Raw genomic sequence first — 25,584 nt, forward strand, 5'->3', positions numbered from 1 at the left:
CTGCGACAGTTGGAGTCAGACAACAAGCAATGACCAGGCAAAATATCTATTAGTTATCTATCAGTTACCCGAAACGGATTGTTCTTGGAAGCTGCTTTTTCGAGTTTCTCTAGGTACTACATGGTGGCCTTTGGTGAACTGATATCATAAGGGGTTATGGAGTCAAGTAGTAGCAACAAAAGACACTACCCAACAAATATTTACACCCAGGTCCGTTCCGATTACAGATACCCGATAGTCATGCAAAATTTAACAATCGGAGCTCTGTGAAGATAATTACAAGAGCTCAAGGTGCCATAATAGTTACTTTTCGGCGCTCAAACCAAGACAGCCTCTTCTTCACTGAAGCTTACTCAAACTCTTACTCATACATACATATATGTAAGATTAAGTTAACCTCACATATTTTTCAAATTCACTAAATCCATTTACTTTTTCATAATAAGACGGATATTGTTATATAATCCAGAAATCTATTGTTCATTAACAGGAAATACTTTTCGCTCGAGCAAAAAAGTGAGGACTTCACTTTCATTACAATGAAAAGCAACCGCAGCCAGCATGAAGGGGCTAATATTGTTTGGCTTGTCAGCGAAAGTCAACAACTCAACTTTGTTTAAACGATATAGACGCCCACGCAAGCCACCAATAACAACTGCAAAACGCAAGCGTTGATTGAGTAGTAGAAGGTATATTCTACCATCGCTTTAGTAAATATGGATTGGTATGTGTAAACAGATTTTTATGAGCAACTACCTTCACTCAAAAGACCAGCATGGTTAATTTATTTATCGACTATTTATTTATTCAATGTGCACATTTTGCGAAAGCATATCCTATTACGAGTACTTGTGGTTTCGAGGTTTCGCGGAATTGTTGAATGAGCGCCTGCATTGCATATACTATACAGTGATGACTCTGTATGATGGTATGTGTTGTAAACAACTAAGCTTGAAAAGTCTGTATGTAAGTATGTATAAGAGTGTCTTTCCATAAAATGTCAATATCCTCTGCACTTTCAGTTTTAGTTCACTTTTTTATTACTCATATTCATAACTTCAAACACTGAGCCTGTAGGAATAAATGACAGTTTTTCAGTATATTACTTTTTTTAATTTTTTGATCTCTAGAGGGAAAACCATATTTATGCAAACGAAATGGAAAACTGCAAACAAATGCCCACATTTCATTCATGCAACAAAGCAAGCCCCTATCGTACCCATCTCATACCCGCCGCATATAGTAAATCTTATCACAGCCAAGCTTTGCATATGCCACGCTTAGCTTTTGCTAGTTTGTTGCAGCTTTCGAATATGAAATTACGCATGCGCACCAGCCGCTGCATGCGGTCGCCTGCATATGCCGGCTTTGCGCTGATCTGCGGTATTTTTATATGTGTTAACGCCCCCACAAGTATCCAGTTCCCATAAAGTTTATTCACGCGAATCGTTGGTTTATGGTAGTTTGGTCTGCGAGTCAAATGTAAATAAGCAAAATCTGTAAAGTGCCTAGTCTAACTAGATATATTGTCTCTTGTATATGACTGTAGTCATTCGTAGGTGAGGGAAGCTCGCGCTCATAATTCATATTAAGTTACACTGAAAAAAATTTTACTTAATTTGTGAGGTCTTGGAAAGTTAGAGTTGAGAAACAGTAAATCGGAGTATGGTTTTGTACCTAAATTTTGAGACTAAAGCGGTTTGAAATTAATTTCAAAGGATTGTGAGGGATTAAACATTTTTCAAGACTTTTTTCAAGTCACAGAAAAACGCGTAGTTTTTTGATGAATCATTGGAAGCCAGCAGTCTATTGGGAAGTTCCGAGGAAAGATTCAGAGAATGATGTATGCATCCCAAAGCAACCAAGAATTTTGAGGAAGCAGCAGTAAGCTAAACGAACTCCATAACCAAGCGTGCTAAGTCAATAGAAGTAAAGTCGAAGCTTTGGAACTAGATGAGTTCTTAGAACAGTTGAAGAATATATTTCAGAAATTCATAACGGAACTTCACTTGCTGATACAAATCAGCATCAATTTCCATGTATGAATTTGGTGCTCAGGCGTGAAACATTGAAGAAAATAGTCTTAGATATGGAAAGTTCTAAAATAAATAACTAAATATGTTAGCTGTAATTCTGCTATATATATATAAGTAGAAAGGTAAGTAGTGTGGCTACCAAACGACACACTTAGAGCTTTAAGAGACCAATTATGGAACCACTGGTACTAAATTTTCCACACTCTGTTGGCTGCCCTCTGAACCAGCACCTGCTTCTGATAAAGTCCATCAGTACGTAAGTTTTATTTGCGCACGTCGTCAAGAAACCCACGATTGAAAGGTCTATATAGAGCCTCAAATATGTAAAAATGTATAGAAGATGTTTAACTGTCTGCTGCTCTTCCACCTCCTGATAGCTTCTACCTCCTGGTACATTCTACCTTCTGACAGGTTCTACCTAATGATAGCTTCTACTTCCTGACAGCTTCAATAATAGTCGTTATATGGCGTGCACAGTCTCTTGGTATTTCTGCCTATCAGACAGTGAAATGTTTGTATTCTTACTTGAGTTCTTATTTTCTTTTAAAAGTTATTACTAAAAAAAATCGAGGAGACTTAATATACCTTCTAAAATTTGGAGAAAATAATTGGTTAAATACTACTTTTCTCGTGAGGCCAAGAATAATACCACTTCGACAGCAGTGACTCCTGACCGTTGTGATATCGAGAACTCCTAGATCCATATCAAAAAAATTGTCACAAGCGGTAAAATACCTAGAACCTGCCTGCCGAATTCGCAGGGTTCGTAGAATTCATGGCATCAGTTGTGCTTAAACGTTAATCTGCTTAAAAATATTAAATCTTCAGGTCTAAGTACCAAAGCTTCCGTGGAAATTCTAATCAGTACCAATGTCATGAGTTCATATAGATTTATTCTAATATGACTTAGTAGGTACTTCATCATTTTCAATAGTCGCTTTATGGAGATATAGAGTTACAACTAATAACCACTTCGTCAGTTACTGGTAACCCTTTTTGAGGTTAAAAATAAAGTGTTGAGCTGAAAACACATAAAATGTTGGCCTCTATGCCAGTAAATAAGAGAAGCCTTATTTTTTCTCGCAGTGTACCTATAATTCACAAATGATGATCCTAACTGTGCATATTCATATCTACCGAACAATATCGTTTACGAGTACAACAACAAAACTAAACCACACTCAACTTTGACTAAACAATGCAAACGCTTACAACAATTTTTTGCTGTTTAAAATAAAAAATCGCACTTTTTCCGCAAAACGCTAGACTTATACGGGTGCGTTGTTGCTTTACGCTTGTTGTTGCTTTATGCAAAAATAAAATTTCACTTTTCAGCTGAAATAAGTCTACAAAACGTTTGCAATAATTTTTGGCTTATGTGGCGTTATAATTGTGTGAGTGTGTGTGTGTGATTTTTTTTTTGGGTTTTTTTGCGCGAAATGCGAATTACGAAACTTTTATAGCAAAGCGCCACACACGAACGCATGCAAAGCAGGCGGAATAGTGCCACACGCCGCATGTGGCCACTTGCCGCGCTAAATTGCCCACTTGACGCAGACGTTTAGCGATGAAAGTGCAAAAGGCAACAATAAAATGAAAAAAAGCAAAAAAAACGTCTAAAATGTTTGTGTGTATTTGTGTGTAGCGCGTTTGCCGCTGAGCTGCGCTGAGTGGCCTGTGACGCAAGCGCGCAAATTTGCATGCAGTCAAATTTGAAACAATAACAGCAATCACTTGATAGACACCTGGTTGCCTCCCCACATTCGGCGCGCCCGCCTACCTGACACAGTTATGTGCATGCGCCGCGCGCAGGTAAGTAACTTAGAGAGTGCAGCTGGTGCGCCGGCGCGCAATTGCGCGTTGTCTAATCAAGCTAGTAGATCAGCGACATCATCATCGTGGTGGACGTCGCGAACGGCGCAATCGTCAGTGGCAGTCGCACAGTCACAGCATCAGCTGACAGCATTTACAGCGCAAACCCGTCAGCTGCCAACAATGAACGCGCTCTCCATGATGAGGGCTGCGCGACGCTTTGCGCGCGCTTGTAGGAAGCAATTTTTGTTTAGATCGCGCAATTCGCCATGCGCATTTTCATCCCAAAACGCTAATGCTACGGTCAATTGTTGGCTGTGGTGTGGCCGCTTAAGCGTCGCGTTTAGCTGTGCGCAGGTGTGTGCGCGCACTCGCGCCTTTTAGGCATTTTTGTGCGTCTAACAAGATAATTGGGCTCTGATATAAACGAATGGTCATTTCGTCTGCGCGCCGGCCGTCTGGGCAAATGTTTGTGCAAGCTTGCAGCTATTAAGATAATACAAAATGTATTGCGCGCATGCGCAATATTGCTGGTCTTATGTAAGCTGGCTTTTATTTATTAAGGGGTTGGTTTTTTATGGGAAATTTTGATTTTTTGCAATAAAGAGAAATTATATGATTTTTAAGAAATGACTTTTGGTGATTTATTTGTATTTTTGAGCGTTTTTTGCGCAGTTCAGCTTTGAATGAGGCTGTAAAGTGGCTGCATATATACTGAGTTCCAACACACAAGGGCATTATGGAAAAGGAAACTCTCATAGCTGATCAGATTGCCAAAGGCTTCATTCGTTTGGCTACCGAACCAGTGTACGAACTACGAAAGTCGCCCAAAAATGATACAATATGACATTTCCGGAAGTGCTGACAGATAGATCAATGTGAAGAGGCCCGAAGGTAAACGCACATGTTTTCTACTCACACGGACTCAAAAGGCTGCAGGAAGGTTATTGGTTCAGTTACAGGTCACAATCTACTGGCATTAAATGTGATCCATATGGATATTACTAGTATAAGCGATGCACATGCAGAAACGGGAGGAAAGTAAATATAAAATAGACTCCGGAACACCTCCTCTGCTTTCATTCGGCCTTACTTAGGACTCGCCTTAGATATCTAGGAGCTTTGCAGTTCAAGCGACTAGATGAGGCAAAGGAATATGAAGTTTTTATTAAACCTCGCCAAATCTTTGGCGCCTTGTATAATGAAAACTTCGATTCGTAAGAAGGTAAGCCTCCCATCTGGCATTACAAACGACCAGTAGGTCCATGTATGGCGTGACAGTCAGCCATTACAAGCCAATCTAACATTGAATGAGACCATTTATGCGGCATAGTAGATTCCTGTAACCGTTTAGCCTTACTCCAGATAGTCGCTGTAGACCACATTCTGAAACAGAGCAGTGAACATTCCGTTCTGACCGCCAGGACAGTCTTCGGCTTCTTTGGAGCATGTTGCCAGGGAAAACCAGTATTTCAACCGTTCCTTTCGCTCCTCTGTACCAGTGGATCCATGTTTCGCCCTCGGTCGACTGCTGCGGATAGCGCTTAAAAAACTATGAAATAACTTGCCTGGCAGTTTACATCAGTATTATAAAAGATGTGAGAAGTTGTACATTATAGAGTTGCCACCTCTACACAATTTAAAGTTTTATTGACAAAACGTTGAAAAACAAATCAATCTATATTCTACTTAATAAGTTTTCCAAATCTTAGGAATAGATATAATTTGAAGCAGGGTTGCCACCTTATTAAAGTAAAAAAAACTAAAAATTTGAAAATTTTGATTATGGATAATGCGTTTTATTTAATAATTAATTTTATAACCAGATTGGTAAAAAATTATATTTAATAGAGTTGCCACCTATACATAATTAAATTTTGTATTGAGAAAAAGTTAATAAAAATTAATAAAAAGTTGATATTATATTCAACATAATAGGTTTTCCAAGTCTTGAGTTTATATTTAATTTGAAAAAAGGTTGCCACACTGCTCAAATGAAAAATAAAGAATAAATTTAGAAAGATATAATTATGGAAAATGCGGATTAAATACATTAATCGTTATTTTTTAACTTGCATAAGTATATTTTAAAGAGTTGCCACCTGTTCATAATTAACTTTTTTTTTGTAAATTGTTGGAAAAACTAATAAAATGTCTATATCGACTTAATGAGTTTTCCCCGAGACTTACATAAGTCTAGGTTTAATTTGAAATAGGGTTGCCACACTGTTACAATTTAAAAAGGAACAACAGAAAATTTAGAAAAATATAATTATGGATATTTCGGTCTATTTAATAACTATTTTTGCAAAACTATGACTTTGTGTGTTGCCACCTGTTTGAAATTATTACTTCAATTTTTTTATTAAATTATTTTTACACAATCAGTGCCATATTTTGAGCATAATATAGAAATAAATTCTTTACCGCCTTGTTCGCTTCTGACCTCGGCTACAAGCTTTCAAATCAAAACCAAAGAATTTCTCACATGCTCGCGTTATTCGTTGTACTTAGTTCTCAGAATTGTCTGCTACGTGTTGATTTACGCAAATAAAAACTAGTCTGCCAATTAAGACTTAAGATTATGTTGCGACAACAACGTGTGGCAATAACTATCGAAGACGCCAACAGCGTGTGTGGCATGCCACCGATGTGGAGCGACAAGTGCACATGCCAAACCTAATGTTTTTTACGACTGTTCGAGGAACGAACTCAAGTATGTGCTTACAGAAATAAATAGCGCAGCGTACTAGCTCAGCGCTGTTAGCTATTTATTGCGTGTCATACAATTACATGTAAGCTAATGCAAAGTATTTGATTACGCTGAACGGCGCAACACAGTTTTGTTGCCATTTCTGGCTTGCATGGCGTTGCATATTCAATTAGCGAAAAGGCCAAACGTTCTACATTGGCGCTGGCAGTCGCACAGCATGTCTGTGGCATGCAACCGCTATAGCAGCAACAAGTGCCTTTGCTGGCGGCCACTGTTGTTGCACGTAATTCGCGCCGCTTTCTACGGCGTCTTTGGCCGCCGCGCGCTCGGCTGAGTGTTGAGTTTTTAATTTTTGCCTCATTTAATGTTGGATAAACACTCTAGCAACAGTTTGTTCTTAGTGCCGCTCAGCTGCGCGCCCGCCACACTACCCACAAGCGCTGTGCGCGCATAACGGTTACAAAAGGGGGCTGGCGCAAATATCGGTAAAAAATCATTAAAAGTTAAACCCTTTTCATGCTTTTGCGCAATTTGCTGAAAAGAAAGTAGCTGCGCTACGCTAAAGAGCACAACAAAAGCAAACAAAAAACAACAACAAAGGAGCGGGAAAAAGTCGTACACACTAAGATTTTAACTATGTTGCACCTTCGCTAACTGGGCTCGTAAAGATAACGACAAACTCGATAACACACAGCAGCTTGGCAGCGTAAGCTACTTGTGGCACACACACACACATACTGCAACATAAAAGTGGGCGCTGTTAATTGCGCATGCGCAACAGCCCATCTACTCATTGTACATTTTTATGCGCTCAGAAAACATATTTAAACACAACGACAGCCCAAAGCTGCTCTTATTGACTCTTGTTTGTTGCTTTTATTGCTGTTTTTGTTATTATTGTTGTTGTACGATGTGATCGCTGTAAAATTAGGGCGATTGGGGTGGAACGATTGAACGGCGATCATGCGATCGACAGATTGCGCTTTCGATTAAATCGAGCGCGAAATGGAGAGGCACAAAATTATGCCGCAAATCTGCCTGCCCACAAAAATTCCGAGGCAGACCTACCTACTTACATATATACTAAGTAGAGGAAAATTAAAAAGCTGAAATAAATTAAATATATTTTCTATCCTAAGTACATTAATTGGAAAAATATTTATGTGCGCTATACGGCCGGCTTATTGAAGGCAGGGAGGTCGGCACCTGGTGTTGTGCGGAATGCGTAAAAAACCGCAAGAAAAAATAAAGGCGAGCGCAATCACAATGGTATCTTCAACTTAAGCGCGCAGGGTTAAAATCGTACCACCATACCCGGGTGGGCGAAAACCGAACCCAGACACAGTTCGATAGATTCATATAAGGGATTTGGAAAAAAAGTTTAAAAAGAGGAAATAATTCCCACGAGTAGGCTAGGTTAGGTTCACCTGAGCTCACGAGTAGTTCCACTTGAATGTTTTTGTTATTGTAGCGGCAGAGTTCTGCCGAGTTTACAATCCTTGATATCATAAAATCCGGGTCCGTTCTGATTACGTAGACCCGACTGTCGTGGGATCGGGATTCCCACTTGGTTTGCTATAGACGCTTGTCCATTGTCAAGCCCAGAACTCCTATGTATAGATCACAAAGACCGGCGGATATCGTTAAAACGCCAAGAGTTTGCCACAAAATGATAGAGACTGCAAATATTTTTTTATAGTAGAAAAAAGCATCGAAAGCGCGTCTTTAATCCGCAAAACCTAACATACTTCCATCTCATGTCTCGCCCACGGGATCACTGGACAAAGGCTAATATATATTGCAGGTAGGAGTACGAAGTGTCTGGATGTTTCCATCTCATCTTCCCAATATAGCAAATAGCATAAAAAAATAATATTTGCTCCATTCAAGGAAGAGCTGGTATTCAGGTTGGATTTTTCGATTCTATGAACTTCTTTTGATTGTAAGCTTAAATGAAAAGCTCATAGATTATAAGCTTATATTAACAGAAAAGTCAGACATAGACATTCACATCATGTTCTTTTCAACCCGGCTGTAAAGTCTGTAGAAATTTGGACGAGTTTGAGTTCTGAATGGCGTTAAGTGCGAAAAAAATTCTTAAGTGTATTGACGAGCCCACTAGACTTAGCTTGAATCTGAACTTCAACCTAACACTGTTCATTTGGCGCACCCAAAATTAGATTGGGCATAATCTTTATTCTGAAGTTGCTTTGGTCTTTTCTTTGATGTTTAATAAACGTCCGTTTCACGACTAACTGATATATTGTCCAGCTTTTTTGAAGCCATAATCTTGATTTTTCCAATATTCAAGCGGAAATCGTTGGTCTGGTTGGCGATCTTTCAACCTTACACTGTTCATTAGGCTCATATGAAATTAGATTTGGCATGGACTTTTTACTTTACAGAAGTTTGATAAGCGATCGCCTCATGACTTTCGGTTATATTTTCCAGCGTTTTTCAAGTCGTTTTCTTCGTCTTTCTCAAATTCAGCCGCAAATCTCTAGTATGTGTCCCTTTAGTGAATAAATGTTGCTCAGCTGATTTATTTTTAAGCACTTTTTAGAAAGAAAACTCATTGTTTGAGTGGCTGTGTCTGAGAACGAAATGGATATGGACAAGTTGTAAAGCCAGAGAACCTCCTTCGGTATCTGGGAACGATTTGGATGTGAAACAAAGAACCTGCAAAAGAACCTGCTTTTTCAAGAATAATTTAGGAGAATGTTAGTACTTTACAGTTATACTGAATCGCAGATGCATTATTTTAAACTAGACAGCAACCAACTAGACTCAAAATGGACTGAAAATGAAAGTTTCTGAATATCAGAATCATTTCCGATGGCGAATTTGTAAAAATGGCGAATAAAGAGGTTTACCAAAAATTCAAGAAAATTAACATCTAGGAAGCCATTCAAACTTTACTGCAAATGAAAGCCTTTCAATATTAGAACCTTTTCCGTGTGAGAATGTGTGAAATATAACAAAAGAAGGGCGAGGTTTATCGAAAAATCCAAGAGATTATCATCTAAAATGCAGCTCAGTCATTTGTATAGCTTTGTATTCATAACTCTACAACAATTCGCGTTTGAATATGCGTGATTATAGCAACAACAGTATGGTTTCGTTCAAACAGCTGTTTTAAGCTTGTAATTCTCAACACATTTATGTAAAAACTATTATGAAAAAATGAAGGAAAATTTGAATAAAAAATTTAACAAAAAAATTAACACCAAATTAATAAAAACTGCTAACTCCGTAAAAAATATAATATCGCGCTTGAGATCTAAAATTGTTCAGCTTCCCAGCGCACTTGCATGACGTGCATAAAAACTACTAGCCGTCAAGTGATCACTGTAATCTTGCTAATCTTGCACATAACTCTACTTTATTTTTTTGGCATACAGCTGAGCACTACACTTTATAATTTGGTAATTTTCCGCTCTTTTAAGCAAGCGGAATCCACCTTTGAATATTTTTAATCACTGCCAAAGATCCCATGAGTAGCTTGTGGTGGACAACAACGAGGAGGAAGGCCGGTGAGTGTATAAAATTTCGTTGACCAGCTGCTGCTACTAAATTTTAAGCAATCAGCAATATAAACACGCATAAAAAGGTAGCCAGACAACAACAACGATTGCAGTGATTACAATAACAATAGCAGTATAATGCCGTTGATAGCAGTTCACTGGACGCTAAAGCGCAAGAAAAAAAAGCTGCAGGAAGATCCCTGAATACCAAAGAGTCCCCATTGCGTTTGGGTATCGATCAGATCAAGTGCCGATGTGATCGCTTAAAGTTACGCCAATATATCTTCGACTTTTTGCGCTTAACTTATTGCTACAAGTAAGTAAGTTTGTATGTCTCTGCTTCGTTTTCCCTTTGCAGTACCCTAGAAATGCAGGAAGAAGGCGGCGCACACATTGCACGCATATTACCAACATATCAGGTTACACGTGAGTAAGTTTAACAAGTATGCAAGCATAAGCGTAAGCATGCATTAGGTAGAGACATACATACATATATAATATTATATACATATATATGTATATATAAATGTCTATATAAACGCTTAAGTCTCGTAAGCGATGAGTAAGCCTAGCTATGTGCGGTAAGTGATCGCTACCTTTGTTAATTTTTTCCTTCTGTGACGTACTACCCTTTACCGTTGCCGTATAACGGGGCTATACCGTCAACATGTGCGTGTGTTTGTGTGTGTGTTTTGCCCTTTGCTGTAGCTGTCCACCGTGTTGTCCATTATCGTTTAGTGATCTTGCCGTGTGTTGTCGTCGCCGCTTTCAGCGCGTAATATTATCTGCCCTTAGTTGTTGCTGTCGTTGTTTTTGTTGTGTATACGCATACACTTTATTTTGTATCTGGCAGAGATTTACTGTTGATAGGATTTGCTGACAAGTGTATATGGTGGCCTGTGTAATGTGGCGCTACGAAGCAGTTTGAGAGACATTTTGGTGCGTGAGAAATATTTTGTGTCACAAGGAAGAGTATAAGTGGTCCACAGATGTCAGCTCCACATAAACACGCTATTTTGTTCTCTAAATATTTTCAGCTTTCCAATCAGGTATATTGAAACATTATTTAAATTCAGACAACCTGACGATCTGTCATGCTAGGAATGTTGCCGAAATTACATTCTTTGGCCGAATAAAACATGACACTTTTCCAGTTATCTATCAGATCATTCCAGATCATCATTCAGGTTACCTAAATATACTGTAAAATCGCGTTGGCAAAACAGTTGACAGAAACGACGACGTTCTTAGGATAGTCCGGTCTAGATAACCGGAAAAGCGTTGGATTTTTATGCGGTCAAAGGTTGTCAATTCGCCAGCATTCCTTAAATGATTATTTGTTGAATTCTAATAAGTTAAATGCTCTAAGACAACGTTCTCCATACACTTGCGCCAGAACGATTTGGAAAGCAGGCTCTTTTAGCACCTCTTCTAGAGGTTAAGAACCAGATACAATAATTACAAGATAGTTTTGGTACGGACCGCAGGTTTCGAACGACCCGATCTTGATCACATAGGATATTTCTTGGACTTATCCGTACAAATTAAATTAACAAACGGAACGCAACTTAACTTTTTCTGTAATTCTTTGTTCGATATGTCGTACACAATGAGCTCTTCCTTAAAATGTCCTTTGGTTTTTTATGGTGCCACTGTTTTCTGAAAGCTTCGGAAAATACAATCTTAGAAGGGATCAAAAGAGCCTTTATCTCCTATAAAGACTTTATTTTTGGCCTTGATAAATCCTTGATGAGCTTGCAACGTCAGGTATCGAGCTTTAGTACTTATGTTTGTGTTGTCCAGGATATAATGGCGCCACAGTTTTCCGGAATTAAAATTGTTTCAGTACCTACGAACTTAGAAGGAAACATAAGAGTCACTGTCTTCCTAAAGTCCATAGGATTAGGCTTGAAAAGTCCAATATAAGCTCTCAACATCCGATACAGTGATTCCGTTCTTATTTTTAGAATATATGTATGTACATAAGAGAGTAAGTCCCTGATAAGTTCACAACGTCCGTTACAAAGCTTCTCTCCTTATTTGTAGAATAGCCTTTGAGGATACAGCAGATCTATTTATCTAGATAGACTATCGGACGTGTGATATTTTCCATTTTTCCACTTTTATCAAATGATGACATAACGAAAGTCTCTTTACTTAAATGATATTGAGAGCTTAGATATATTTTCAATAGCTCAAGCCATCTACATCAATTCTTGCTTTCTATAATTCTCTCTAATACATGCACGAAATTTGTATTTCTATTCACCGTACCGCATTTCCGTAACCGCTCTAGCCGACCTCCAGCCAAGCGACCTCCATAAAAGCAGCCAACAGGGCTTGGTCAAGTTAACATTGCAGCAGAAGCTTTTGTGGTGGCTACACAATAATGCTGATTTTGCATTCTGCACTGCTGTTGCATAGTAATACTTAAAACATAAATACATTTACGGTACACGGCAGATATCTGATGACGGCGACCGATAAGGTATGCGCATATCTCTGCACCTTACAAAATCGCTAATCAGTTATGCATAATTACCAATGTGGGTCAATATCTGCTGAACCTGGTACGGAACATCCAGCGCTTGCATACAAACAATTTAACTACACTTGCAGTACTTTCGTGCTCGCACCTCAGTAAAGCGCTCGGTAGTAGCCTTCGGTTGGCTGTGTGTATCCGGGACTCGATGTTCCTTATGAGTAAGTATTGCGAAACTGCCGCAACTGCAACATGTGTGCAAAATGTTTTGGGGCGTAGGGCGGTCGGACGGTCTCAGTGATGATGACTGCGTAAAACGACTTGGGAATGTGTGAGTTTGAGCTCATGCAGATAAAGTTAGGTACCGGTGCACTACATCCATAGTTCGATGGTTATCTTACGAAAGTATCTCATGCAAGTGCTTTACATTTTATGCGCACTGTTGTTGTTGCAGGTATTGAAAGGTACTGTCAGTTATGCATGTATCGTTTTGGGCGCTTCATCGTAAGGTTTTTAATTAGCTCAAAGTGCAATTAAGTAGGTGAATGAAAGACTTGCAGGGAAAGATAACAGCCTTATGGCATGAATACTTTCCGAGATTTTTATTGTTAGGTGACTTAAACGAGTACGTCCTTTAACTTTTTGTGAGTGCTGAGCCTTTGAAGGTATCTTTCGGTTATCCTTTCATATATATTCGACATAATTTCTGTTATAACCTGATCCAGAAGCCGGAATTACTTAATATAGGCTGCCTCGAAGACACATTAATCAAACTTATATTTGAATTTCGTGTACGAGGATTCGAAGAGGAAGTAGTGAGATGAATCTATCTCATTATCTTACAAACAACTGATACAGCTGGCATTCGGTAAACTATTTAATATTCTGCATGAATCCCGATCGGACAGTGATCAGAACTCTTACAACCATAAGCCTTGCTGATAGCGAAGAGCTCCCTAGACCTATTTACCCCGGGCCAAAAAGACCTTACGACTGCACTACCTATGCTTACTGAGCAGGTCTGATCCTCAACAGTCCATCAGTAAACCACAATAAGCCGAGGGAGTTCTTACCCGTTCCCTTTCCACAGTTATTGAAACTGAAGTACTTATCCTAGCGAGTTCATCAGCCTTACAGTTTCCTGCAATAGCTCGATGCTGGAGGTAAAGAGTCTAGACATCCCCTCACTAGTCTTGACCGCATAGACAGCGAACTCAAGGCTAATATTGTCCTGCTATCGAAGTGAATAGTCACCAAGTTTCTATCATTTTTAGCGTTGAAATCCTTATCTTGGAATATAAGATACTTTAACACAGTACTTTTCTAGCTCGGCAGGGAGGTTAAGTCTGAAAATAGTCAAGGAAGTTGAGTTTCCTACCAAAATTGAGCTTCGACTTCCACGGAATCAGACAATAAATTGTATTTCAAGGGATCTGTAAGCTTTATACCAACAACTAGAGGGAACAAATCATATATAGGTACTGTGAAAACTCCCATAAGCGGACACTGGCGGAACCAGCTTTCCTGTCCAGTTCATTTAATAGATTGCCCTTAGTAAACATCAACAAATGTATAGGCCGTCCAATGTGCACGGACAGTAGAGATGACCATTTAATAGAGCATCCGTTTAATAGACCTTTCACTGTACATTCGAATATTTCAATCAGACCTACATATTTTACTCCCAAAAAGGAGCTCTTTGGCTCTTTGCGACTCACCACACGTCTAAATATGGTTCACCAGACCCTTATAGGGGTCAAGGGGCCAAGAGATTACCATCAGTTTTTTCTTTTTGAAAATTTCGGCGGTTATGCCGCTGTTGCTTCAAACTATAGTTTTGGTATATGTCGGGACAATAATGAAATTATCCTCTAAACTCGAGAGAATACTTGAGCTCTATACGAAGTAAGCCCATAGTCAACCAAAGCATCCTCTATTACTTTCTACCACACGCAACCCACATCTCTTAATGATATAAAAAACCTATTTCCTTCAAACGGTCTTCTGTGGAGTCTCTATAGAGGCATACTCCAAACGAAGAATATAACAGTAAAAGTAATATACTACCTAATTATCAGAATGGTGTAGGCAAACTCTGACGATGCGTTAAATACTTTCAATTGTTGGCAACAATTTCGGGTCAAATACTTCACTTCACAGCACTGTTGTTGCTGTAAATGTAAGGAATTCTTCAATGTTGCTGTTGTTGTTGTAAATGTATGAAAGTGGCAATCAAAGCACATGAAAATTAATGATAAACATTTATGAAGTTTTAATTAAATCAGCGTTCCATTTGTAAGCAATGTCGGTGCGAAGTTGTAACTGTGGCAAGCAGCAGAGAATACCAAGCTGAATACTGGGAAAATGTTAACTTGAAGCGCAAGCAACAAAATTGCGTTAGAGCTTTTATAGACTGACGAGCACAGCATAGATTTCTAGCGTCTGCCGCAGTGGCGGGAGCTTCAAAGTGAGTGTTGAAGAATGTGCTTGTTTATATGTGCATAACGAGATATTGTGTTCGATAATGTTGGAGAAATGATAGTAGAACACAAACGTACAGAGATATATACATAGAGACAAAACAGTTTGAACTTTGAATATGGCTAATTTGCTGTAATGTTTTGAGTTTTGTTTGCAGGTATGTAGTATAGTATGTGAGCTTGTTAAACATGTGGGAAATGTAGGCCAAAAGGTGGTGCAACCAACATATGTGTCGGCTCAAATGAAAGTGAACTGGGAAGAACTTGGTGAAAATTGGTTGAAATGCACTAGATTGATATGTTTGAACTTGTGTATTTATGTATGTATGTATTTAAGGAAACCCACATTTTTAACATGAATGTTTCCAGCCTTACTTGGAATCTTTCTTTTTCAGTTGTAAAAAAAATTGTGGGTTAGAGGTTCATATATTATTTTTTGAGAACCGAAACAGAAATTACAATGTATGATGACCAAAAATGGAAACTTGAAGTATGTGCTAAATTATGCTATATTCCTGAATCGTTTACAAAATCAGCGACGGTAAAGAGTCATATGCATTGAGTGGCACACCATCGAAGATTTCTTTAACTGCGTTTTAACAACCTTGGTCCATAAAAGTTTTACAATAGATCGACGACTAAGTCCGAATCCGTCCTACCGGCTAAGCTGGCTTTAGCTGTAACATAATATTATCCAACTCTACCTATTTCAGTTTATAGAAAATTATGTGTACATTTCTGTGCTGAATTGTTACTAAAAAATACAGAGTCAGTTAAATATGTCTGCTGAGTCAACAGGTCTAACATTTCCATAGCTTTTAATTTAAGAACCAGTTATTTATTTTAAAAAAGTGGCTTAAGAGATCTGGTGGTATCAGCTGCCATTAAACTAACTACCAACACTCTGCCGTTTGGACATCCTACTAACTGTCACAACCTCGAGAAGTCCTCTTCTATCTTGTCAAACAAAAATCAAGTACTTGCTAAGGGATTTAGCTTGATGAAGCATGGATGATGACAATATCTGCCGAGATGTTTCCTGCCGTGTTTGTGAGAGAACTTGATCATGTAAAGCCAGGATTACTTATCATGCCCTAGATAGCTTAAAATTTTTAAAATTTATCCCGAAACGACTTTTAGATCAATGATGTTGGAATGACTTCTTTAAAGTTCCCTCACTTTCTGATACAAACCACGATTGCCTCCCAAGTTCCTTGCTTTTCTGACATAACTCACGATTTCCATTAGTTAGCATATCTTTTGCATGGTTCATTCACTAATCTAAACGTATGGCTTGGGAGTAAACGAGATGCTTTAATAATTCGAAATACAGAATATTGATATTGTGGAAGGACGGGCTGAACGAACTTGGAACTACGACAACATGGTACAAACGGAAGCTATAGTGAAATTGTGGTTTGGCGCCTGATTGGTTGCCCAATTCTCAGTACTTATGGGAACAGATGGTGATGCCATAGCAAGCAGTGGAAAGGAAGAGCTTAGCTGAGCTGAGACTTGGCTTTACTTGAAGTTAGAGCTCAAATAAAAAAGATCTAGATCTGTGTTATGGTACCAAAATTAACAGACTCCAGATATTTCAAAGAGAAACTTTCTATTTCATCGAGAAAGCGAAGTTATTAGATAAAATTTTAAAAATATTTGATTTTTCCTGTGACCGGAAACCCAAAATTTGGACAAATGGAGTTGAACTGCCAGTGCACTTAAAGCCTTCCTGAACTTGTTGACTACGTTGAAATTAAGCTGTGGTGTCGACAAGGCAAGTAAAGCCGCCTTGCAGTTCGTGATATATGATTCGAATCTTTGTAGAAATTTAGCGTTGCCAACTGGCGGAAATTCGGTCTAAAAAGTAGTAGAGAGTTTCCTCTTACCAGCATATGATACCAACTTCTGGATTTTATTTTAAATATTTACTAAGTAATTCATGATACCTGACGATTTATTCGAATTACAAAAGCAAAAAATATTCTACACCGTAAAAAATTGCACATTAAAATGGAATAAATATTTAGAACTTCAGCTAGCCACTTCAGTTATTTGAGCTATCAATCCACAATAGTAGAGCACAGGTCTATTATAAATAAAGAAATACAAGACGGAATTTGTTTATGCGCAATCATTCAACGGTAAACTATTTAAATGCGCAGTTTATATGAAAAGTGGACTACTTCCTCGGCATTTCAAGCAACAAATTAAGCCATTAGATATATCTTAAGCCATATAAAGTGGCGGTCATTTGATTTAGCATTGATGGACCTACAAATATTTATAGGTAATTAAATGCAACAACTGTTATCGCTGAGCACTTCCTTTCTCACAGCGAATGACGCATATGACGAGCGGCCAGCAGGTAGGCAGCTCGCGGAGCAGAGAAGTACACGAAGCTGAAGTTCAATAAAAATGCATTAAACTTTGAGAAGTCTTTTGAGATTACCAGCATATGTTTGTCAATATGTACTGGAGTAAGAAGAAGCAGAACAACAACAACAGATATGACGGCTGTTCCAGCAACAACATAGAGTAATCTCTATTTAAACGCTTCATTGCCTCGCATTCAACGCAACGACAATAACTACAACAACAAAAAACACAACAACAAGAATAAATACATAGCGAATATACAACAAGAACAAAAAAGCAACAAAAACAAAAATACAACAACAACAACAAAAACACAACAAAAACACAGCAACAACAAAAATACAACAACAACAAATCCTCAAAAACAACAACAACGAAAATTACAACAACATTCGTTAATCGTCAAGGGATTTCAACGCAGTTGTCATTGACGAGATGCCCAACAACTGCATTTCATCAGCGACCATTTGGTCAAGAGCGCACAAAGCGACGGCCCAGACGCAGCGCTGACTAAGCGGCTGGCCAACTGACTGCACACATATACACAAGCTTATATACGAGTACTTACATAACCGATATATGTATTTGTATGCGTTTGAATGAATGACTGTGCGACTATTTGCGCTGATTGACTCTATTGCTGTTGTTGTTGTTGTCAAAATATGCAGCAACTTTGCTGCAAGACACAACGTTGATGATGATGACATTATCCATACATTTGTATGAATTTTTATCCGCTGGTAGCTCTTCCGCTGCTACAGATTTGTTGGCGCTGCCGCGCACTTGCCACATGCAACTTGTGTCTGTATGTTTATATTGCAGGGCATCGAAATGAAGTTGTCAGATATTTTTATGATATGCCTATGTCAAGATAAAAATGCTAATAAGTATGCGGTTGTGGACCTTAGCCTCGGCGCTGGCTGCTGCGCGGTAAGCTTTGCGCGCTGACGGCGGTCAAGGCGCGTTGCTGCTGAGATTATTGTACTCACATTTGTGTATTGATAGATACAGGTATATACATAAATATATGTATCTATGTTCATACGAAATGTGTTTGCTGCCGCTTGTCATCGCCTGCTTGGCGGCCGCCGGTACGCGCGCATGCGCAATCAAACGCATTCATTTACTTCCCTCTTTAAGCGCCTTAAGTGCTGCCGCTGCTGCTGTGTCTGTTTTGCTACTCGTGGTCTATATGGTCGTTATAATTAAGCGCACAATAGGTTCTACAAAATTATTATGCATTTCAGCATTTCAGCGTTTAGCGATTTCAAGCATTTTTATTGGCGTATAAAGTTTTGTGGCGGCGCGCAAGTTTAATTGAAATTGTATTGAATTTTAGTGAAGTTGACTTTGGTGTTTGGCTAAGTGGCTGAGGAAATATATACATATTTCTTCCTATATGTCTTAGGAAGCGTAAATTTTGGTTGTTTAGTCTAAGTCAGACCGTAAATTTCTAAGAAGTGGAAGACTTCTAACCAACTTCTAAGTTGTGCCAGTATATCGATCCAGCTAATTTGAGAGCGTAGGTCAAAAATTCGTTCCAACTCAGGCGGTTCCAGAAAACTCTTCCGTGTCAAATTGGGTTCATATTAAACTCAGATTGAATACTTGTAAAAGAAAGCAAATTTAAAAGAAAGTATTCAGTGGCCCGCGGTAAAATAATCCCTTTCCTTAAAGGCGCTTTCCCATAGATTCTAAGATTCCGTTTTGGGCAATGATCTTCGCATACATATACAATGATCTTAGCTATACACAATGTTGAGGCCAGAAAAGTTGAAAATTCAATTCAGAACTTCAGTGATGTGAAAATATTAAGAGCATTTCCATAAAACTAGTTTTCATGCAGGAAAAATCTGAAAATGATAAGCAAAAGAAGGATAAAAAAGGACCCAGGCCTGACATATAGATGGCGCTACTAGATTTAAAGCCATATGATTTTAGTTAGTCCTAACCTTCAAAACTTTTAGCAGCGTAGGAAACACTTTAAGAGCTCCTCTAGTTAAACTGCTGCAAAAACCGCAACTATTTGGAGTTGCATAACGTTTCACTCCACAGATTTCAATCTGAATATTGAGTATAACTTTCTACCAACGAAACATAAACAGAAGTTATACGGGCATGAGCAAAAACCAAAAGTAAAAGCAAGGGAACAAGTAGAACTAAGGTGCTGCTCTGTCCACGAATTCAACGTTTTTTTTTTTAAGGAAACTCGCTTGTCAGAACACTCGACTGCGAAACAAAAAACAAAAAACAAAGGTCCGTCTTTCAGGAGCAGCGGTGCGTATAAGAAGCGATACTTGCAAAAAACACAAATGTCCAACGAAATCATTATCCGAAAAGGAACACAGCTTGTACGCGGAATCAAAGTGGAATTGACACACTTCAGTTACCGTACGTGTTGCTTGCATTTCACATGCACAAATCTTCCCCGATGCGCCAAATATGCTGCTACTACACTTAACGGTCCCGAATTAAAAATTCATAACCACACCGCTGACCTACAAAACAAAACCGAGGGGGACTAACAGCACACACTTACAAAAAAATGAAGGAAAAAACGCAAGAATTTTAAGCGCTGTCCCTTGTCACACTGCTTATGGTCGAAATCGATAAAAAATATGGAAGTGGAAAAATGTGAAAAAGCACAAAAATAATATTAACACAAAGGCTTAAACACAAAAATAAATGTCACTTGTTTTTACGATAAACGACAGTGACACTTTCAAATAAAATGACACTGTAGGGGGCCGCACAACAAAGATGGGACCGAGCGGCCGACCGACCAGCGCAACAAATGGCAAACGAGAGAAAATAAAAGCGAACGCGCTACTAGCCGAACCAACTGTAAATGCTGTCCCGCTGTTCGCGTAGAACACGGCAGAAGAACAACTGACATGAAAAAACTAAAAAAAAAAAATAAATTGAAGAGCAGCAACAGAAAAGTGAGCAAAGTGAAAAAGAGATTTCGTTTTTTTTATTTTTTGCTTTGTTTTTGTATTTCATATTTTGACCGCTCGCTGGTCACCACGAAACTTGAGCTGATAAGCGCCTGCCGTTGAGCGCACCAAGGAAGTCGCAAGCAAGCCGCTGGCATTTCAACTTATGATGATACGAAATCATAAGTGGAAATGTCCAAGTTGCATGCAACAAATTATCTGAATTCATTTTAAATGCAGCCACCAACTGTTTTAGCGCTTTGATGGTGTAAGCGTACAGTGTACAGTTATTTGTTGCTAGTGATGTTGTTGCTGTTGTTATTGGATGTATTGGTGTTGTGGTTTTTGCTGTTGTTATTGGATGTATGTATGTATTGGTGTTGCTGTTGTTGTTATTGGATGTATTACCGTTGTTATTGTTGTTGTTGTTGACAGTGTCATTTGAAATATGCGCTACTTACGCATATTATTAAAAGTTTAACCCACTTGCCACAGCGGGAGCAGACGGACCCTTACGCAGAGAATCCCATACATAACAGATACATATTTACACATACATACTCACACTTGTAAGCCAATTCGCAGGATAATAGTTTGATTGAAATGATCTTCCTTACATATTGTTCTCCATTTTATTCCACTCATTTTCTTTTCAACTGTGATTTGTTGCTGCTGGTATGGCATATTTGTTGGCTAATAGGTTGTTGAAATTTCTGCAGAAAATTAAAAATCCTAGAACTTTCTTGCAATGTGTAGCCTTAAGAGCTTGGTTCTTCGACTGTATTTGGGTTTTACTAGGTGATTGCTGTTCAAATTTAAGGCCATACGAGCTAAGTTTATCCCAATTTCCGTCACAATGCAACTATAATGATAAATCCTCTAAGGTCTGATTGGAATCATTACCCTAAACTTCGACACTCCAAGGTTCTCTTTGCTCTCAGATGCTTCCGAAGCCAATATGAAAATTTAACGATAAGTCCTCTGAAGTTTGATCAGTACTCTCAGGTCGAAGTTCTTCCTAAATTACATATATGGTCGACACTTCCAGGTTCTCTTCGCTCTCTGATGCTTCAGAAGCAAATAAGCACCTGTAGCGATAAGTCCCCTAAGGTCTGATTGGAATCTTTACCCAAAACTTCATCACAACTCTCAGACCGAGGTTTTTCTTAAATCATTTAGCCTACACTCCAAGATTCTCTTCGCTCTTAAATGGATAAAAATCCATTATTAACAAGTATAACAATAAGTATTCTGAAATTTTATTCCGATCATTGCCAAATCTTTCATCTGAACTTGCAGACCAAAGATCTCCTTAAATTATTAGGTCAAGACTCCAAAGTTCTTTGCGCTAGCTTTAGCCCGAGCTCGGATATTTTCAGTATACGGTGTAGGATGCCTTATTTCGAAGTAATTTCCTTAGTTGTCTCTTGATAAATCGCTAATAGATATTTCCTGTTGTGGACCACATGATATTTCATATCTTCGTGAATATTGAATCCGAATAAGACGAGTTTGTCTAAAACTACAAAGCTGAGGCATGAAGGAAATTACAAAATATCAATAGAAGGAGAACTCTGTTATTAAATTTCTTTCCTGGTGACGAAAAGTGGTTCACTTACGACAAGGTCCAGCGAAAATGGCCGAGGTCGAATTAAGGCGCAAACGGTTGGCAATACAGGATTGACGGTCAAGGAAGTTGTGATAAATATTTAGTGGTTCTTGCTATGTGTTTATGATATACACATCGACAGTGACTTTTCCGAAAGCTGCAAGAGCTTGGTTGGGTTTGTGTTCATCTATCTTATAGTCCGGATCTAGCACCAAATGATCATTAAACTCCACCGACGTGGACAGGGATCACTTCACCTCAGTCGTGCCCAGCAAGCTCCTGGAATTGTTCAGAGTGCTGGACCTTTTTATGCGTTTTTTTTTTAAAAAAAGTTATCAAGCTCTATCTAAAGCTCGTAGTATCATCCACTTACAGATCTGGCTTGTCTTGCATTCGAACGAATGTGAAGCAAGTAATTCATAACAATATCCTGCCATCATAAATCTGCCGATCGTAGGGTACGTTCCGCACTATCCACGCTGCGTTCACAACACAAATCATCAAGTGGCCGTCGTACCACCGCCAGTGGTACGCACCAAAAAAGGTGCGAATTGAACATAAGTGGCAGCGAATGGTGGTAATGATAAAACAACAGGAGGCACAAACTGCGACAGCAACAACAAACCAATACCATTTGCACAAATGGACGCCGGTGGACGATGCGTAATCGCCAACAACAGCAAAAGCAACAACAACAAACGCAGTTACATGCCATTAACAAGACGACAAGCGAATCAGCGAACAGGAGCCGGCAAACCGTAAGTGGCCGCCAAGCAGAGAGGAGCGCTTGCCGTAGCCGCGATGGTGAGCACAGCGTTGGGAGGGGAGTGGGAGGGAAAATGGGGCAACAAAATGAAATTCCACAAGTTAAAATATGCGTACGCAATGTCGCCTTAATGGACGCGAAAAATCATGCAACGCAAGAACGAAAAGACAACCTGAGCACTGGAGAGAGAGCGAAAGAGAGAGGTTGGTGCGGCGCTTGTGGGTTGCCAACGCTAAAAGGTATTTCTTACCAAGTGAAAATATACGAGAGTCTTATATTGATAGGTGTGATTCAGGCACGAAATAATGCAATGCAAAAGAAAGAAAACGCGCGACAACAACAACAACAACAATAAGAACAAAACAGAAATCACCAAACGCGGGAGAAAAGTTGCCAACTTATTTGGTAAACACACCATCGTCTGTTTTGCTTTTTGTGTCTGCGCGCAGAGCTTTGTTTCGCTGCTCGCTTGTGGCTTGTGGCCAGTGCGTTGTGGCATGTTATGATGTATGCCACTTGTGTGCACTTACGTATTTGTTTTTTTGCACTTAGCGCCCATTGGCTGTATTTTGTGGCAGCTCAAATGAATTGTTTGCGGAATTTTAATTGACGTTTGTTATGCGCGCGGCGAACTCAGCGACTCAGCGGCGCAGCGTCCAAAAACACAAATTTGCAATGTGCCGTTTTTATAAGTAAATGAAATTTCGGTTACAAAATTGTTGTTGCTTTCGATTTTTGTTTCGCGCAAAAGCCTTTATTTGTATAAATTGAATTTTTTTTGCAAATATTTCACAACGTTTTTTTTATTTAGCGCTTCTGATTGAGAAATTTTTGCTGTGCAACTCAGCTATGCACTTTGAGGGCTTCGAGGCAGCAAAAGGCGCGCTTCATCGCGTTCAAATGTGAGGAAATAAAATGATATTCCATTAAATGTTTGGAATATTTGAAAGCAATACGAGTGCGTTGGTGGGCGATTGCCGATTTGTGAAATATTTAAACAAGAAGACTCAATGTGAACTTGTTGTTGCACACGAGCAAGGTCTAGCTGTACAGTTTTTATACCCTGAACAGGGTAGGTATATTAAGTTTGACATCATATGGGAAAAGTCAGAGATCTAATAAATATATGTACATATACATATGTATATAACTGATCTGCGTTTCGGGCTAAGTTATTAGCGATGTCCCTCTGTTTGTCTTTCCACCTGTTTGAATATATACTAATTACTCTCTTAGTTTTCAACGATTTATTGTCTAAGAAAGTTATGCAATCTCTGAAGATATTGTACGGAGCGAATCACTATTTCATATAGCTGCCATACAAATTGAACAATCAAAATTCTTTCAAGAAATGTTTTGTGAAGGATATTATAGCTTCATTGTAGCCGAAGTTAACGTTTTTTCTTATTTGTACTATTTTTGATGACCAGTATAAGCTAAAAGTTTAAAGGCTTGCGATCTTCTCGAAAAAAATGAACCTAAAAAGCCCAACCTGACTTTTCATTAAATCACATCCATTTTTAAATTTAAGGCTTAGCTGCTCCTTCATCGGCGTTTCGTATTCTTCTAATCCTACTTATATCAGTAAGTTAAATTTAGGCTGCCTCGGGTATTAAAATAATTTAAACCAAAGGAAAAAATTCCCACCATAATTTTCCATACTCGTCCACTCTCCTATACTAAATCCAGTTTTAAGTCTTGTATGACTTTCCTTGTAACAAGCTTATGCCCTTCTTACCTTTTTCTCCCGGAATTAGTACAGAGTAAAACTAATATACTATAATATTATTAGTAACGATAGCTTATGTATAGTTGTAGGGTCATATGAGATTCCAATGTATAAAAGTCTGGATGATTGTTCTTGACTTGCGCCGTTTATATAGATACCACTTCGGAGAACGCGGTCCTTGCAAAGAAGTTGTTGTCCTTCAGCACCATATGAACTCAATTTGAGTTATGAGATTCCTCAATTTTAAGAAGAGAGCTATACTAAGCTGATTGTTCTTGATCTGCTTGGTTTATATAGATCTCACTTGGAAGCCGTATGACCTCAATTTGTTTTAAATAGAGTTCTATCCGAGATTTAGGTGTGGTTCTGATATTAATTTATATATATTCCCTTTATGTAGATCCCCCTTGGAAGAGCGCTAAGTTCATTTTCTTATCAAATATTGTTTAAAAACTTGAAATATTTATTCAGTTAGGAGTTGCCAACACCAGACTGTTATAGCAAAGCTCAAAAAATAATCGAAATTGCAATTATATGTATAATTACAAAAAGTTTCCTTCATAAAATTTAGCAACTGAAGGTATATTATCTTTAACTTACCACATGGTAAAATTCATTTGAGACCAGTTCAAGTTAACATGTCATTTTCGAAGCGAAGTTGTGTCACTTTATCGATAGAAGCACTGCACTGTAAATAAACATGAAAAATTAAGAAAAAATAATTATTGGATATACATATATGACATTGCTTGCTTTTTATAAGACATATTTCCCAAATCTTGTTAAGATGAAAAAGTTTTCCATACAAAAACTTGATTTTGAATATCGCCAATTTCGATGACAGAGCAAATTTTGCAGAAAATGAACATTTTGCAAAACTTCAAATCGATATGAATAAATAATTATGGACTCTAAATTAAACTATATAGACTAAGTAGAACCATTGAAGACTGATGGACTCCAAATTAAATATTTCAAACTAAACGTCACTCACTCGCCTTCCATCAGTCGTATACATACTACGACTGGAACTTATCTGTCGTGTCGATAAGGCCAGCAATGTCGCGGCTGTCCGTCTATATGATTGCTTTCTGCATTTATTCGATGTTATTCAATAG

The 25,584-nt window shown here is 38.5% G+C and overlaps 1 long non-coding RNA gene across 1 annotated transcript in view; it reads right to left on the reverse strand.

Annotated features, from left to right (window-relative positions):
* Positions 1-25,584, reverse strand: part of LOC126761296 (uncharacterized) — a 159,117-nt gene that overhangs the window by 38,311 nt on the left and 95,222 nt on the right. Inside the window, exon 2 of the long non-coding RNA XR_007667354.1 lies at positions 25,067-25,154. This is a non-coding gene — a long non-coding RNA (uncharacterized LOC126761296). The remainder of the gene's footprint in view (positions 1-25,066; positions 25,155-25,584) is intronic.

This window comes from Bactrocera neohumeralis, chromosome 6 (genome assembly GCF_024586455.1).
Source record: "Bactrocera neohumeralis isolate Rockhampton chromosome 6, APGP_CSIRO_Bneo_wtdbg2-racon-allhic-juicebox.fasta_v2, whole genome shotgun sequence".
Classification (NCBI taxonomy): Eukaryota; Metazoa; Arthropoda; class Insecta; order Diptera; family Tephritidae; genus Bactrocera; species Bactrocera neohumeralis.